Source organism: Piliocolobus tephrosceles, chromosome 3 (assembly GCF_002776525.5).
Source record: "Piliocolobus tephrosceles isolate RC106 chromosome 3, ASM277652v3, whole genome shotgun sequence".
NCBI lineage: Eukaryota > Metazoa > Chordata > Mammalia > Primates > Cercopithecidae > Piliocolobus > Piliocolobus tephrosceles.
Window position 1 is genome coordinate 90,012,062 of NC_045436.1, and position 13,728 is coordinate 90,025,789.

The 13,728-nt window shown below is 40.1% G+C and overlaps 1 protein-coding gene and 1 pseudogene across 1 annotated transcript in view; one reads left to right on the forward strand and one right to left on the reverse strand.

Annotated features, from left to right (window-relative positions):
- ELOVL6 (ELOVL fatty acid elongase 6) overlaps window positions 1-13,728 on the reverse strand; it is a 145,191-nt gene that overhangs the window by 65,522 nt on the left and 65,941 nt on the right. The window lies entirely within an intron of this gene.
- On the forward strand, window positions 9,284-10,172 carry LOC111547891 (annotated as a pseudogene).

A 13,728-nucleotide genomic window follows, 5' to 3' on the forward strand; every position in this document is an offset into this window, starting at 1 on the left:
ATTGGCCTCCCAGAGTGCTGGGATTACAGGTGTGAGGCACTGTGCCCCGCTCCAAAATGCTTTGACATAGTTCAAATAGTTTCACCTCTACCTGCTCCTCTGGAATCATGTCATAACTTTCCCCTGGGACACCCTGTGCTACAACTATACTGTCATTCTCCAGACATCACGCCCCTTTGTCCCACTTTCCTTCGCACGTGCTGTTCTTGCTACGTTGAATGCCCTTCCCATGCAACCTTGTCATTTTTTATGATCACTGTGAAGATAATCCCTGACTGCTTCTAGGTCAAGCTGCCTATCCCTTCCTTCATCACCACTGTGCTTTCTGTATGTCTTTTTCTTACCTACTGTAGCACTTGTCTCTTTGTATTTTACACACAAGTTAACAAATCTGTCTTTCCTTTGAAATCCTGAAGGGTACAGATTGTGTCTTACTCAACCTTGTATGCCCAGGGGCTTGTGTCTTTCCCCAACATATGAATTAATAAATGGCTTATTGGATTTTTAAAATCTTGTGTTTTGGACATACTTTTAAGAGGGAAAATGCACTATTGAAGACTAAATAGAATAACTGATGCTCAAGTCATCTATGAAACTCTGCTTCAAACTCACTTGATTCTTAATCTAAACAGTAAAAATTGTATTTTCTTATAGCTCTTTTCCCTTAGGAGCAGAAAGAAAACTACAAATTAAGATAGGTAGTTTAAATCTTGAAGTGATTTAAATTATTCATTCAGCAAGTATTAACTGAGTGCCAACTGTGTGCTAAGCACAGTTCTAGGCTCTGGAAGTACATTCGTGAACAAAACAGACAAAAAACCCTGTCCTCGTGGATGGAGGTTTCAAGCCTGGAAAAAGACAATAAATAAGAAAATAAGTAAATTACATAGTATGTTAGAAAATTACAAATATTATGGAAAGAAAAAAGCAAGTTGGTGCAGGTGGAAAATGGGATGGAGAGTGAGACACAGAGCACAGTGTTACACAGGGTGGCACACTGGGAAGGTGAACGTGAGCCAAGACCGGAAGGAAGTGTGGGAATGAGCCACTCTGGGAGGAAATGCATAAGGCAGAGATTAATAGCCAAGGCAAGAACTATCTTCAAAGGTAAAATTTACCAGATTCTACTGATTTTGTCTTTGGAAAATTCAACATATTGAGATGTCATTTGAGCATGTATCTATAAATGTGTATCTGGGCAATAGTTCTCCTTTCAGTAACTTTTCAGGTAAATACAGCTAAGTTTGCATAGTCATAAATGTCATGCACAAAAAATGAGCACGAAAGCGTCCAGACTATGGTAAAGAAGGCTTGTTCATTTTTATCAATAACTAAAATCTTTTTTAAAAGATAACTATAAATCTTAGTTACCAAGAAATCCCAGTTTCTGCTACTGCCTCTTGTGAGTTAAACTAAACAGTCTGTAGACAGATTAGAAGGTACCACAGTAAAGTCTTGAATTAAAACAGGTTTAGAGCTTGACACTAGAGAAGAATGTATTTAATCTTTCTTCATAAAGAATGTGTATGGGGCCGGGCATGGTGGCTCAAGCCTGTAATCCCAGCACTTTGGGAGGCCGAGACGGGTGGATCATGAGGTCAGGAGATCAAGACCATCCCGGCTAACGCGGTGAAACCCCGTCTCTACTAAAAAATACAAAAAGCTAGCCGGGCGAGGTGGCAGGCGCCTGTAGTCCCAGCCACTCGGGAAGCTGAGGCAGGAGAATGGCGTAAACCCGGGAGGCGGAGCTTGCAGTGAGCTGAGATCCAGCCACTGCACTCTCCAGCCTGGGTGACAGAGCGAGACTCCGTTTCAAAAAAAAAAGAATGTGTATAACCAGAAATACCATTCGACCCAGCAATCCCATTACTGGGTATATACCCAAAGGATTATAAATTATTCTATTATAATGAATGTTTGCTTATTGCATATGTATGTTTACTGCAGTACTATTCACAATAGCAAAGATATGAAACCAACCCAAATATCCATTAATGATGGATTGGATAAAGAAAATGTGGTATATATACACCATGGAATAGTGTGCAGCCATAAAAAGGAATGAGATTATGTCCTTTGCAGGGACATGGATGAAGCTGGAAGCCATCATCCTCAGCAAACTAACACAGGAACAGAAAACCAAACACTGCATGTTCTCACTCATAAGTAGGAACTGAACAATGAGAACACATGGACACGAGGAAGAGAACAACACACACTGGGGCCTGTGGTACAGGGAGTGAGGAGAGGGAGAGCATCAGGACAAATAGCTAATGCATGTGGGGCTTAATACCTAGGTGACGGGTTGATAGGTGCACCAAACCACCGTGGTACACGTTTACCTATGTAACAAACAGGTACATTCTGCACATGTATCCTGGAACTTAAAAAAAAAAAAAATGTGTCTATTCTTTCAGGATTTCCTCTTGCAAACCCAAACCTGAATATACATAAGCAAAGGCTAGTTCTTGAAGAAACTGCCAGGATTACTCTCAACTAGACAGATTTTCTACAAGCACATTAATTCTGCTTCACTGGCCAACTCTTTTTAGGTCCAAGTCGAAAAAAAGTATAATGATTTCTGACAAGGACAAAAAAATAGGCTTTCAATTTTCATCATGAGTCAGCAGGGAAGGACAGGACACAAGTGACTTTTTAATGTATGTTTCTGTAAATGAACATATAGAAAAGTAAAACCTAATGGTAGTGTGGAAATCAGAATTTTTGAAAAGAAGGCAAATGAAAGGAATAAATATTACTTTTAAACTAAAATAAAAAGGCATTGAGTGATTTTTATTTTTAAAATATACTCTAACAACTACCCATTTCCATTTTTTAAAAAATAAAGCCTTTTACTCCAATGCTTCAGTGAGTCAAGATGAAGTTTTAAATTTTCAGCTGAATAATAACATTATATACTTATAAGCTGATCTCAATTTTAGGAAACCATCATTAAGTAGAAACATAAACATTTCAAAGATTAGATATTATTGTTTCTTTAAAAACATAAAAACTTTTTAAAAAAGTCTTTCTACATTTCCCTACATGTTTCCAGAATATCTTCATATCTTTATAGAACTCAGTGGCTCTATGAATGAAAGACCAAGACAATATACATAAGGAAAGGAATGGATAAAATTTAATTTTCTTTATAAATTAATAAAACAATTTTATTTACTCTATTAGAAAGATAGGGATTTAGGCCAGGCATGGTGGCTCACGCCTGTAATCCCAGCACTTTGGGAGGCTGAGGTGGACGGATCACCTGAGGTCAGGAGTTCGAGATCAGCCTGGTCAACATAGTGAAACCCCATCTCTCTTTAAAAAAATTAAAAAAATTAGCTAGGCATGGTGGCATACGCCTGTAGTCCCAGCTACTCAGGAGGCTGAGGCAAAAGAATCACTTGAACCTGGGAGGTGTAGGTTGCAGTGAGCCAAGATGGCGCCACTGCACTCCAGCCTGGGTGACAGAGCAAGGCTCCATCTCAAAAGAAAAAAGATAGGGATTTGGTTTATGGGTGATTATTTTCTACTTGTATTTATGTGGGTTATTAGAGTGAGAGAAGGGAGAAAAGGATTGGGAGCAAGAATTAGAGACTGAGAGAAACTGATTTGGCCCCAGGGATGGTAAAAAAAAAAACAAAAACTGTCAAATCTTTTCTTTGTGAGACAGGATCTCTGTTGCCCAGGCTGGAGTGCAATGGTATGATCTTGGCTCACTGCACCCTCCACATCCCAGGCTCAAACAATTCTACCTCAGCCTCCAAAGTAGCTGGGAATACAAGCATGTACCGCCATGCCCAGATAATTTTCGTATTTTTTCATCGTATTTTCTCATCGTAGAGATGAGGTTTCGCCATGTTGCCCAGGCTAGTCTCGAACTCCTGGACTCAAAGCCGATCCACCTGCCTCGGCCTTCCAAAGTGCTGAGATTACAGGCATGAGTCACTGCACCCGACCCTCAAATCTTGGTCTGAGTGGAGCGGAGTAAAACAAGGGAGAGGGGCAAAGCTTGGAATTCCCACTAATGACAAATCAGTAACTGAATTTTGCCCCTCTTTGACTTTTGGGAGGCCTCCCAAGGAAGTATACATATGGAGGGTAGTGAAAAATCTGATGCCAATTTCCTTCAAACTTCTAATATACTCTCTGGTGTTATGGAACAAATTTAAGAGGATTTGAAGGTGCTAGTCTTCTAACAACCATATGTACACACACTCACATTTTTGAACTAAGCATTTTTACCAGCTAATCTTACGTGTTTCTCAAAATAGTTCACTGACCACCTGCAACAGAACCAGTGAGGTGCTTGCAAAGACAGATTTCCTCTTCCCAGACTTTCTCAATCTAGAAGAGTAACCATAAAGTGTGCACTGAAGTAAGAGTCTTAAGAGATTTTTAAATTTGAGCTTGATCCACTATTTCATGCTTTTATCATGATGATTTAGCTGCCTATCTTCAGCCACTCTCATCCAGAATCCCTCAGGACTCTTTGATTTCCTATCTCAAAGATAACATCACTTTGATAACATGCATATCAAAATTAATTGTATCCTACAAAAAAAATCCTACAATAAAATACTTCTGGCTAATATTGTAATTACAAAAAAAAAAAATCAGTGCATTAAAAAAAGCAAAGACTTTGAAAAGAGAAAAAAGAGAAGTAGTAGACCATCTTTCCTACTCTACACTAAGAGACACAGGATATATGCACCATTGTTGCCACCATACCATGCCTCTAAGAAGGTAAGCCTGGCCAGGTGCAGTGGCTCACGCCTGTAATCCCAGCACTTTGGGAGGCCAAGGTGGTTGGATCACAAGGTCAGGAGTTTGAGACCAGCATGACCAACATGGTGAAACCGTGTCTCTACTAAAAATACAAAAATTAGTCGGGTGTGGTGGTACACGCCTGTAATCACAGCTATGCAGGAGGCTGAAGCAGGAGAATCACTTGAACCCGGGAGGCAGAGGTTGCAGTGAGCTGAGATTGCACCATTGCATTCCAGCCTGGGCGACAGAGCAAGACTCCGTCTCAAAAAAAAAACAAAAGAACGTAAACCTATGTCTCACTAAGCTCCTAAAGCTTCTCCTCTATGGGAGAGTCTAAGAAAAACATTAAATTAATCTAAAATTCCTTATCCTTTTAAAAGTAAAACTGAAACTTAGGGATAACATTTATTTTTCTTCATAAGTTATGAGTTACATCAGGTGAAAAATAGTTTTCCAGGCTTTGAGGATGGTAGTTTAATTACAGAAATCAAAGATATTTACTTAATAAAACTTTTCAAAGCCTTTTGGTTTATGGTACAAAATTTTGCTGAATTATCTATCATGACTAAGAAGAATTTATCTGGGCTGAGAATAAGGAGACTTTTGATTCATTCATTCTTGCATACAGCTATTCAGTAAATATTTATTAAGGGCTAACTATGTTCTAAGCATTGAGAATAGTTAATGAAACAGACACACTCCTTGCACCCAGACATGTTTTTGGGGAAAATAGACAAGTAAACAGAAAAGCAGGGTACTAAAAATAAGGAAACAGGCTGGGCACAGTGGCTTACACCTGTAATCCCAGCACTTTCGGGGACCAAGGCAGGAAGATCGCTGGAACCCAGGAGTTCAAGACTGGCCTGGGCTACACAGAGAGACCCTGTCTCAAGAAAAAAAGTCAAAAGTGAACTTAGGAAACATATAGGAGGCATGGTAACCCCATCTTGTTGGGTGGGAGAAGGCTTTCTGGAGACATATTCAGACAGGATGAGTATAAGCCTGGTAAAGAAAGTGAGAGGCAACAGTGTGGGCAAAGAGCCAGAGGCATGAGAGAGAAAGCACATTCAAATAACTCTAAGAAATTTAGAGTACTTGACCTTCAATTACAAAGTGGGAGAGTGTTGAGATGAAGGCGCAAGAAGTTAAGTGGAAGCAAGATCATGAGGACTCTTATCGGCCATGTTAAGACGTTTCTTTTTCATCTTAAGAGTAATGGGTAGCCACTGAAGGTTTTAAATGAATGAAGTCATGTGCTTGGTTTTGTGATATATAAAGATCACTCACTGATGAAATGAAAGCTGGAACTTGAGTAAGTCTGGTGGGAATGGCACAGGTTTTAGACAACATCAGGGCTTGGAGGTGAGGATAAGGCAGGCGTCATGGGCAGTGTGGTTACAGGAAGTTCCTGCATCTGTACCCTCCCAACTGGAGCGTCATTTCAGAGCAACTGGTTAAATGTTTTACACATATGGGTGTATGAAGTTCATCGGGTGCCTTCTGCAAACAATTTCACTCAGACACTTATCTGTGAGCATAGGGGCAACAGCAAGGTCTAACATTTCCTCATTTGTTTTGGTGCTTATCATGTTCTTAGATACAAAATTATGCTCCTCCCACCATGTGTCAACTACCAACATGCAACAATGTCAGTTTCAAGACTGAGAAAACAGTCATCCATGTTTCCAACCAACAAGACAGGACTTGTAAAGGAAAGTTCTCAGCTCACTTGGAACATGTTTTGGAAGATACAAGAAAGGCTGGACTGATGAGGATAGATAAGTATGTAACTGAGTGACTAAGATTTTAGGTGGGTGCACAAGTTATTGTGGTTTTGCCATTACTTTTGCACCAAGCTACATAGTTGGTACTCAAAGGCAAAATAAACTTTTCAAAAGGACAGGCTTATCTTGCTTTACGTAGCAGATTTAGTCCAGACAAATTATGTATAAATCTTTTTTTCAAAAAACTAAATTGTATTTTGAAAACATTTGGGGAGCTTTCTTATTTAAGAAAAATTAATAATTATTTTTAAGAATCAAGTAATTGTTATTGTTTTATATATTTCTGTTATTGTTTTATATATTTCTCAAGTGATGCACATCTATACTGGATTGCTTTCTCTTCTTACCAGCTGAGAAACAGGGTGTTCCCTAGTGTCATCTGTCACCTAAAAAGTCCTTGAGTCTCTCAAGAGATGCCTTAACACCAGGACAGATGTTATAGTAAGTGATACACCCCACAAGATGTTCTTTGATTGGAACCCTAGCTTCACTAGACTGGATCAGTTGTGAGGCTAAGTATGGCAATATGACTGAATGCCCATCCATGATACCCATTTGCCTTGCTCCTTCTCAGAGATTAGTCTGAGATGAAGCCATGGCAATGGTTATGAAAATAGGAGTGGCCACGTGGGGCTTCTGGGAAAGGTTTTTAAAACATATAGACTTGTCTGCATGTCCCTTTGGAGTTTTATTTCTTTGCTCTTCTCTTTTCTGCCTAGTCACAAACCTGATGCCTGGCAGCAACCATCTTATAGCCATGGGGCAGCACGCATGAAAAAGAAAGAAGGAAGTAAAAGATGAAATCAGCTTAGTTTCCTGATAGCATCATCCAGCTGCCTTGTCAGCTCTAGATTGTGTGCTCTAGACTTCTGTTGAGTGAAACAAGGCAATTCCCATACATGATTAAGATTCTATTTGTTGAGTTTTTCATTATTTCCAGCCCAACACAACCTTTTTTTTTTTTTTTTTTGGTGAGATGGAGTTTTGCTCTGTCACCAGGCTGGAGTGCAGTGGTGGATCTCAGCTCACTGCAACCTTTGCCTCCCAGGTTCAAGCAATTCTGCCTCAGCCTCCTGAGTAGCTGGGTCTACAGGCATGAGCCACCACACCCAGCTAATTTTTGTATTTTTAGTAGAGATAGGGTTTCACCATGTTGACCAGGATGGTCTCAATCTCTTGACCTTGTGATCTGTCCACCTCGGCCTCCCAAAGTGCTGGGATTACAGGCATAAGCCACTGCACCTGGCCACCCAACACAATTTGAATACCCTAAATTTCAATTAAAACTTCTCTGAATGTAAGGCACCAAGTTCTGTTGCTACTAACAGTATGTGGGATTCTGTGGTGATTATTAACATGGACTAGAACTAGCAAGCCAATTCCTCTAAAATGTAAATATATTTAAAGTGACATTTGTAGAGCCTCCCTCCTCTATTGAGCTGCCTGATCTGTGGGAGCTCTGTCAGTACCATAAGATAGCAGGGGAACAAAACCAAAAAGCCATCCTATACTTCCTGGGCATTTTGGCCATAATTATTCTCATTTAATTAAGCTTGAATGACCAAGTATTAAAAATGACTGAACCAAGAATGCTAAAGCAGAACCAACACAGTAGCCCAAGGAAAAGTAACTTCCCAGAAAAATATAAGGACAATGTTCTGTGAACAATTTTAGGCAGATTAAAGTGACATAGTAATAAGCAGTATTAAACCAAAGTGTTTACCATCATCCATCGGGCCGGGTATTGGATAGTTCCCTTTAAGCAAAACATTTCATGTGGGCTGAGCTCTGCAATAGCTGCAGTGCTTACTCAGAAGCTCAACCTGTCTAGCAGGCTCCAGGGTTCTCAGACTAGCTTTTATGCACATGACCATCAGTCATTTTAGGATATCAAAGACAGCAAATTTATATCTGTTCATGGGTCTGTATTTAAGCATTTAAATGCATATAAATATAGGTAAGTACACATTTTTTTCAAGGAAACATTATGGAAGTTTAACACATATAAAGATCACTAGATACTCACTCTAACTCCCACTCCTATATAAAAGCCCTGGCTGCACTAGTTTATTTGAATATAAGAGAATTTTTTATAGTTAAGGAAGCTTCCTAAATTATCAATGACTGTACTATATGTAAGGTCTGCGCCTTGGACATTGAACTGAAAATAATGAAGTACTTAGGAAATATCTGTTGCGTTGATGTTCCAATCCCTGTTGCTTCACAGTATGATATTTACACTGAGGGAAACTGAGTTACAGACAGGCGGGACACCTTTCAGGTGTCACCAGAAGGGCTAGAAGAGTTTGGGATGCTGAAATCCAGAGTTGTGTGGATTATTTTTTTAATCTGAACTATTCAAATTATCTGTTTATATTGATCAAAATTGGCCACAGAATCTCCAAATCCTCAAGTTCACATTAAGACAAATAGGCAGAGTTTTCTCTAGAAAACTAAACAGCCTCTTTTATAAACAGGAGTATTTTTAGAATTAACAGTAAAAAATCCAAGTTAGTATATGTGAACTTAAAAACATGAATGGATTTTTGCTGGACTGAGCTGGTTGCCTCCTGTTATTGTGAAGGCGACTCACTTCATCCCAACTTCTTAATACTTTCGCTCCTAGAGGTCATATTTCTCTAAGATCTTCCAGAAAAAAGTCTTAAAGCCATCTTAGCCTTTTTTCCAGTCCACCTCTTAAATTTTTCCTACTCTTCTCCAATAATGACATGAGTGTGAATACAGCTTGTCCATAAAGCCTGCCTTGCTCTGAAGCATCCAACTGTAAAGACTGGTCACCTACACCTGTGGTTTGTGGGTCTGAAGAAAACCATCCATCCTTGCAAATGTCTTCTGCTGAGATGCCTCACACAGAGACTGTCTCTCCTCTTTCTTCCTCCATGGATCTGTTTATTCAGGACAGCCCTGATTCTTCCACCAATCCCAAAGGCAAACAATCCACTTCTGCAGAGAATAGTGCCACAAAAAAGGAAGACAAGGTTCTGGTCAAGAAACAGAAGACCAGAACTGTGTTCTCTTCCACCTAGTTGTGTGTACTCAATGATAGATTTCAGAGACAAAAATACCTCAGCCTTCAGCAGATGCAAGAACTTTCCAACATCCTGAACCTTAGCTACAAACAGGTGAAGACCTGCTTCCAGAACCAGAGAATGAAATCTAAGACGTGGCAGAAAAACAACTGGCCAAAGAATAGCAATAGTGTGACTCAGAAGGCCTCAGTACCTACCTACCCCAGCCTCTACTCTTCCTGCCACCAGGGATGCCTGGTAAACCCAAATGGGAACCTTCCAATGTGGAGCAACCAGACCTAGAACAATTCATCCTGGAGCAACCACTTCTGGAACGCTCAGACCTGGTGCACCCAGTCCTGGAACAATCAGGCCTAAAACAGTCCCTTCTATAACTGGAGAGGAATCTCTGCAGTCCTGCTTGCAGTTCCACCCAAATTCTCCTGCCAGTGACTTGGAGGCTGCCTTGGAAGCTGCTGGGGAAGGCCTTAATGTAATAATACAGTAGACAACTAGGTATTGTAGTAGTCCACAAACCATGGATTTATTCCTAAACTACTCCACGAACATGCAACCTGAACATATGTGAAGATGAGTGAAATTGAAATTACTCAATTTCAGTCTGGGCACTGGCTGAACCTTCCTCTCCCCTCCTCCCCTCCGATAGGATTTTTCTTGTTTGGAAACCACGTGTTCCGGTTTCCATTATGCCTATCCAGTCAATTTAATGGAGGGTGGAGTATGGTTGGAGCCTAATCAGAGAGGTTGGTTTCTTTCTTTCTTTCCTTTTTTTTTTTCCCTATTGGATCTTCCTGGAGAAAAGGCATTTTAATAACCTTGGCTGCTAAAGACAACTTGATACTAGCTGTCTCTGGCTATAGATAACTAGATCTAATACTAGTTTGGGTATCTTTAGGGTTTAGAATCTAACCTCAAGAATAAGAAAAAAAGAATAAGAAATAAAAGTACAAATTGGTGTGATGAAAATATATTCCTATTGTGGGATTGGGAGGCTTTGCTTATTTTTTAAAAAACTCTACTGAGGCCAGGCGCGGTGGCTCATGCCTGTAATCCCAGCACTTTGGGAGGCCAAGGGAGGCAGATCACCTCAGGTTAGGAGTTCGAGACCAGTCTGGCCAACATGGTGAAACCCTGTCTCTACTAACATACAAACATTAGCCGGGCGTGGTGGCAGGCGCCTGTAATCCCAGCTACTCGGGAGGCTGAGCCCAGATGGTGCCACAGCAATCCAGCCTGGATGACCGAGCCAGACTTCATGTCAAAATAAAATAAAATAAAAACGCTATTGAGGCGAAGGGTGAAGGGTTAAGCTGTAACATACTTCATTGATTTCCTCAGCCCTTTTTGGCTCTGTTTTACTATAGCCCCTATTTTGTTGATTATGCTAATATTTGTGGAAAGAGGTCTTGTGTTTGCTGCATTATGACATCAGTACTACTTTGGCTGGTTTAAGTACTAATAAATGAAACAACCATTTTTCCTTAAAAAAAAAAAAAAACATGAATGAGGGCTCCAGCTGGTTTACTTGTTTATTCAAAAACATTTACTCAATATCTATAATATTCATAAATGTCACCTAGTTTAAAAAAAAATTTCTCTTGCAAAGTGGAGAAACTAAAAAAAAAAAAATTTTTTTTAAACTAAAGAAAAAAACAAAAACTCCTATCCTCTGGGTCCTGTGGGGGTGAGGAGGGCCCAGGTATGAATATTAACAAAAACCAAATGATCCTGTCATCACCAGGAGGACCTGGGGACCCCACTTTAAGAAACAGTGGTCTAGACAGTTCTAGATGCTGGTGACACAAACCTCAAATTGCGCATCGTCTAGTGAGATAGACAAGTAGACAAAAATCTATTATGCACTCTAAATATTCAGAGTGGTATGAAGAGGATAGGGGAAAAAATAGAAGGACAGAAATTCTCTTGCTGAAATGGCCAGTTTTTAAGGCATGGCAGAATGGCCAGAGAAGAATGGGTGAAGAGGCGCTTCTGCAGGAGGAAAGCTGGGCACAACCATTCAGTGGGGTGGGGTGCAGTTTGAAGGACTTGGACTCCTGGGCTATAGGAGTCAGAAATGAGGGTGGAGAATTAAGATAAGGTTGTATCTTGAATGACTTTTATGCTCGAATGGGGCTAGTTTGAACTTCATCCTGAAAATACAGGAAGCCATGAAGGGTTTTAAGTAAGGGAGAAGGAGCATGCTGAGATTAAATTTGTAGAAAGCCCACTTGGCAGTGGCAATGTGAAGGGCAGATGGGAGGGGTGTGAGTAACCTGACAGAGACAGAGGCCAGGTAATTGCAGTTTTCCTCAAGAGAAGATGCTTAAGGTAGAAGAGAGAGAGAGATGGATGACTCTGAAAGATGGTAACCCAACATACAGTAATTATTCCATATATTTATTGAAATCAACAGAAGAGATAGAACAGAGAGGTCTTGACAGCTGATTTAATATGGGGAGAGAGGCAAAGGAGAGGGTAAGGGATGATTTGTGGGTGGTCAGTGTTAGTTTGATGGGGAGTCAGAAATGGCATTTTAGAGGCTAAGTGCATTGGCTCATGCCTGTAAACCCAGCACTTTGGGAGGCTGAGGTAGATGGATCACTTGAGGTCAGGAGTTCAAGACCAGTCTGGCCAACATGGTGAAATCCCCCAAAATACAAAAATTCAAAAAATACAAAAAAATTAGCCGAGCATGGTCATGTGTGGCTTAATCCCAGCTACTTGGGAGGCTGAGGCAGGAAGATCACTTGAACCCAGGATGTGGAGGTTGCAGTGAGCTGGAATCAAACCACTGCACTCTAGCCTAGGCAGTAGAGCAAGACTGTCTTTAAAAAAAAAAAAAATGGCATTTTAGTGTTTACTAGTAGAGATAGTTAATAGCAATATAGGACTTATTCCCAGAGATGGAAAGAAATCTACAGGGTGTGGGACATAGAAATATCAGGGCTAAGGATATCTATTTGGAAGTCATCCATGTCTGGGTGGTGGTGGTTGAAGTCATGGACATGAATGAGGTCACCCAAGGGGAATATCTGAAGGTCAATATAGAACCTAATGGGAAGGGCAGCGAGCATTACCACTTACAGAGAAGGTGGAAGAGAAGCAAACAAGATTAAGAAGACACAGTCAAGAGGAAAGAAGAAAACTAAGGAGTGTCATGGGACAGGGTTAGAGAAAAGAGAGGTAGTTAAGTGTCACAGAGCAAATCAAGTCAGATAAGATCTGGTAAGAAGAGTGTTCTGTTGTGACCCACAGACACAATCAGGGCCTAATGAGTCTGTGAATGGATCATTCATTTCTCCAACAAATATTTATTGAAGTTCCTGCATGCCAGGTGTTAGGCAAATAAACCTCAAACCTCAAGGACAGACTCATCCTACTGTGAAAGCATAGCGAAAGCCTGTTGCATTTCCTTACAAATGTTACACTATATATTAATAAAAGCTGTGAACTATGGCTTACTTAACACTGACATTGCACTTGGGCAAATGAGAAGAGGTAAGGTGACAGGCTTTGGGAAGATGAGGCTTGCAGGGGCAGGGGTGTCACAGGTGTCAAGGGAGCCTGAGAGGACAGGGAAGAAGGGAAGAAAAGGCATGGACCTTCTCATCCTGCTTAACCCTTCATTTAAGTCCCAAATGTGTTTGAAGAGCAAAATTCTAGGCTCAAGGGAAGTCATTATTTACCAATATAATCTCTGTGTGTGTCCAAAGAAGAAAATTAAGATATGAAAGAAAAAGTTAAATTCACCAAATTAAACTAGAGTGATCTGACTACCATTTATAGAAACAACTCACCTCATAGTTTCTTAGGCAGGCACTGATTAAATGTCTATTACTTAAAGCTTCTCTAAAAATATAATATCTAAACATCCAAAATGACAATTACTAGAAAGTATGTTTACATACATTAAGAAAAGTAGAATAATAATATCCATAACACTTTAACGCAGTAGATCCTGTGATGATTTCATGTATTCATTCATTTGCTCAACAAATACTCAGAGTTCTTGCTAAGGCTTACTGTCATTAAAAAGGTGAACTCATGCTCATGAAGCCTACATTCTAGCAGGAGACAGAAATTAACAAATAACTCTGAGGATCTATTACAATGTTATAGTGTTG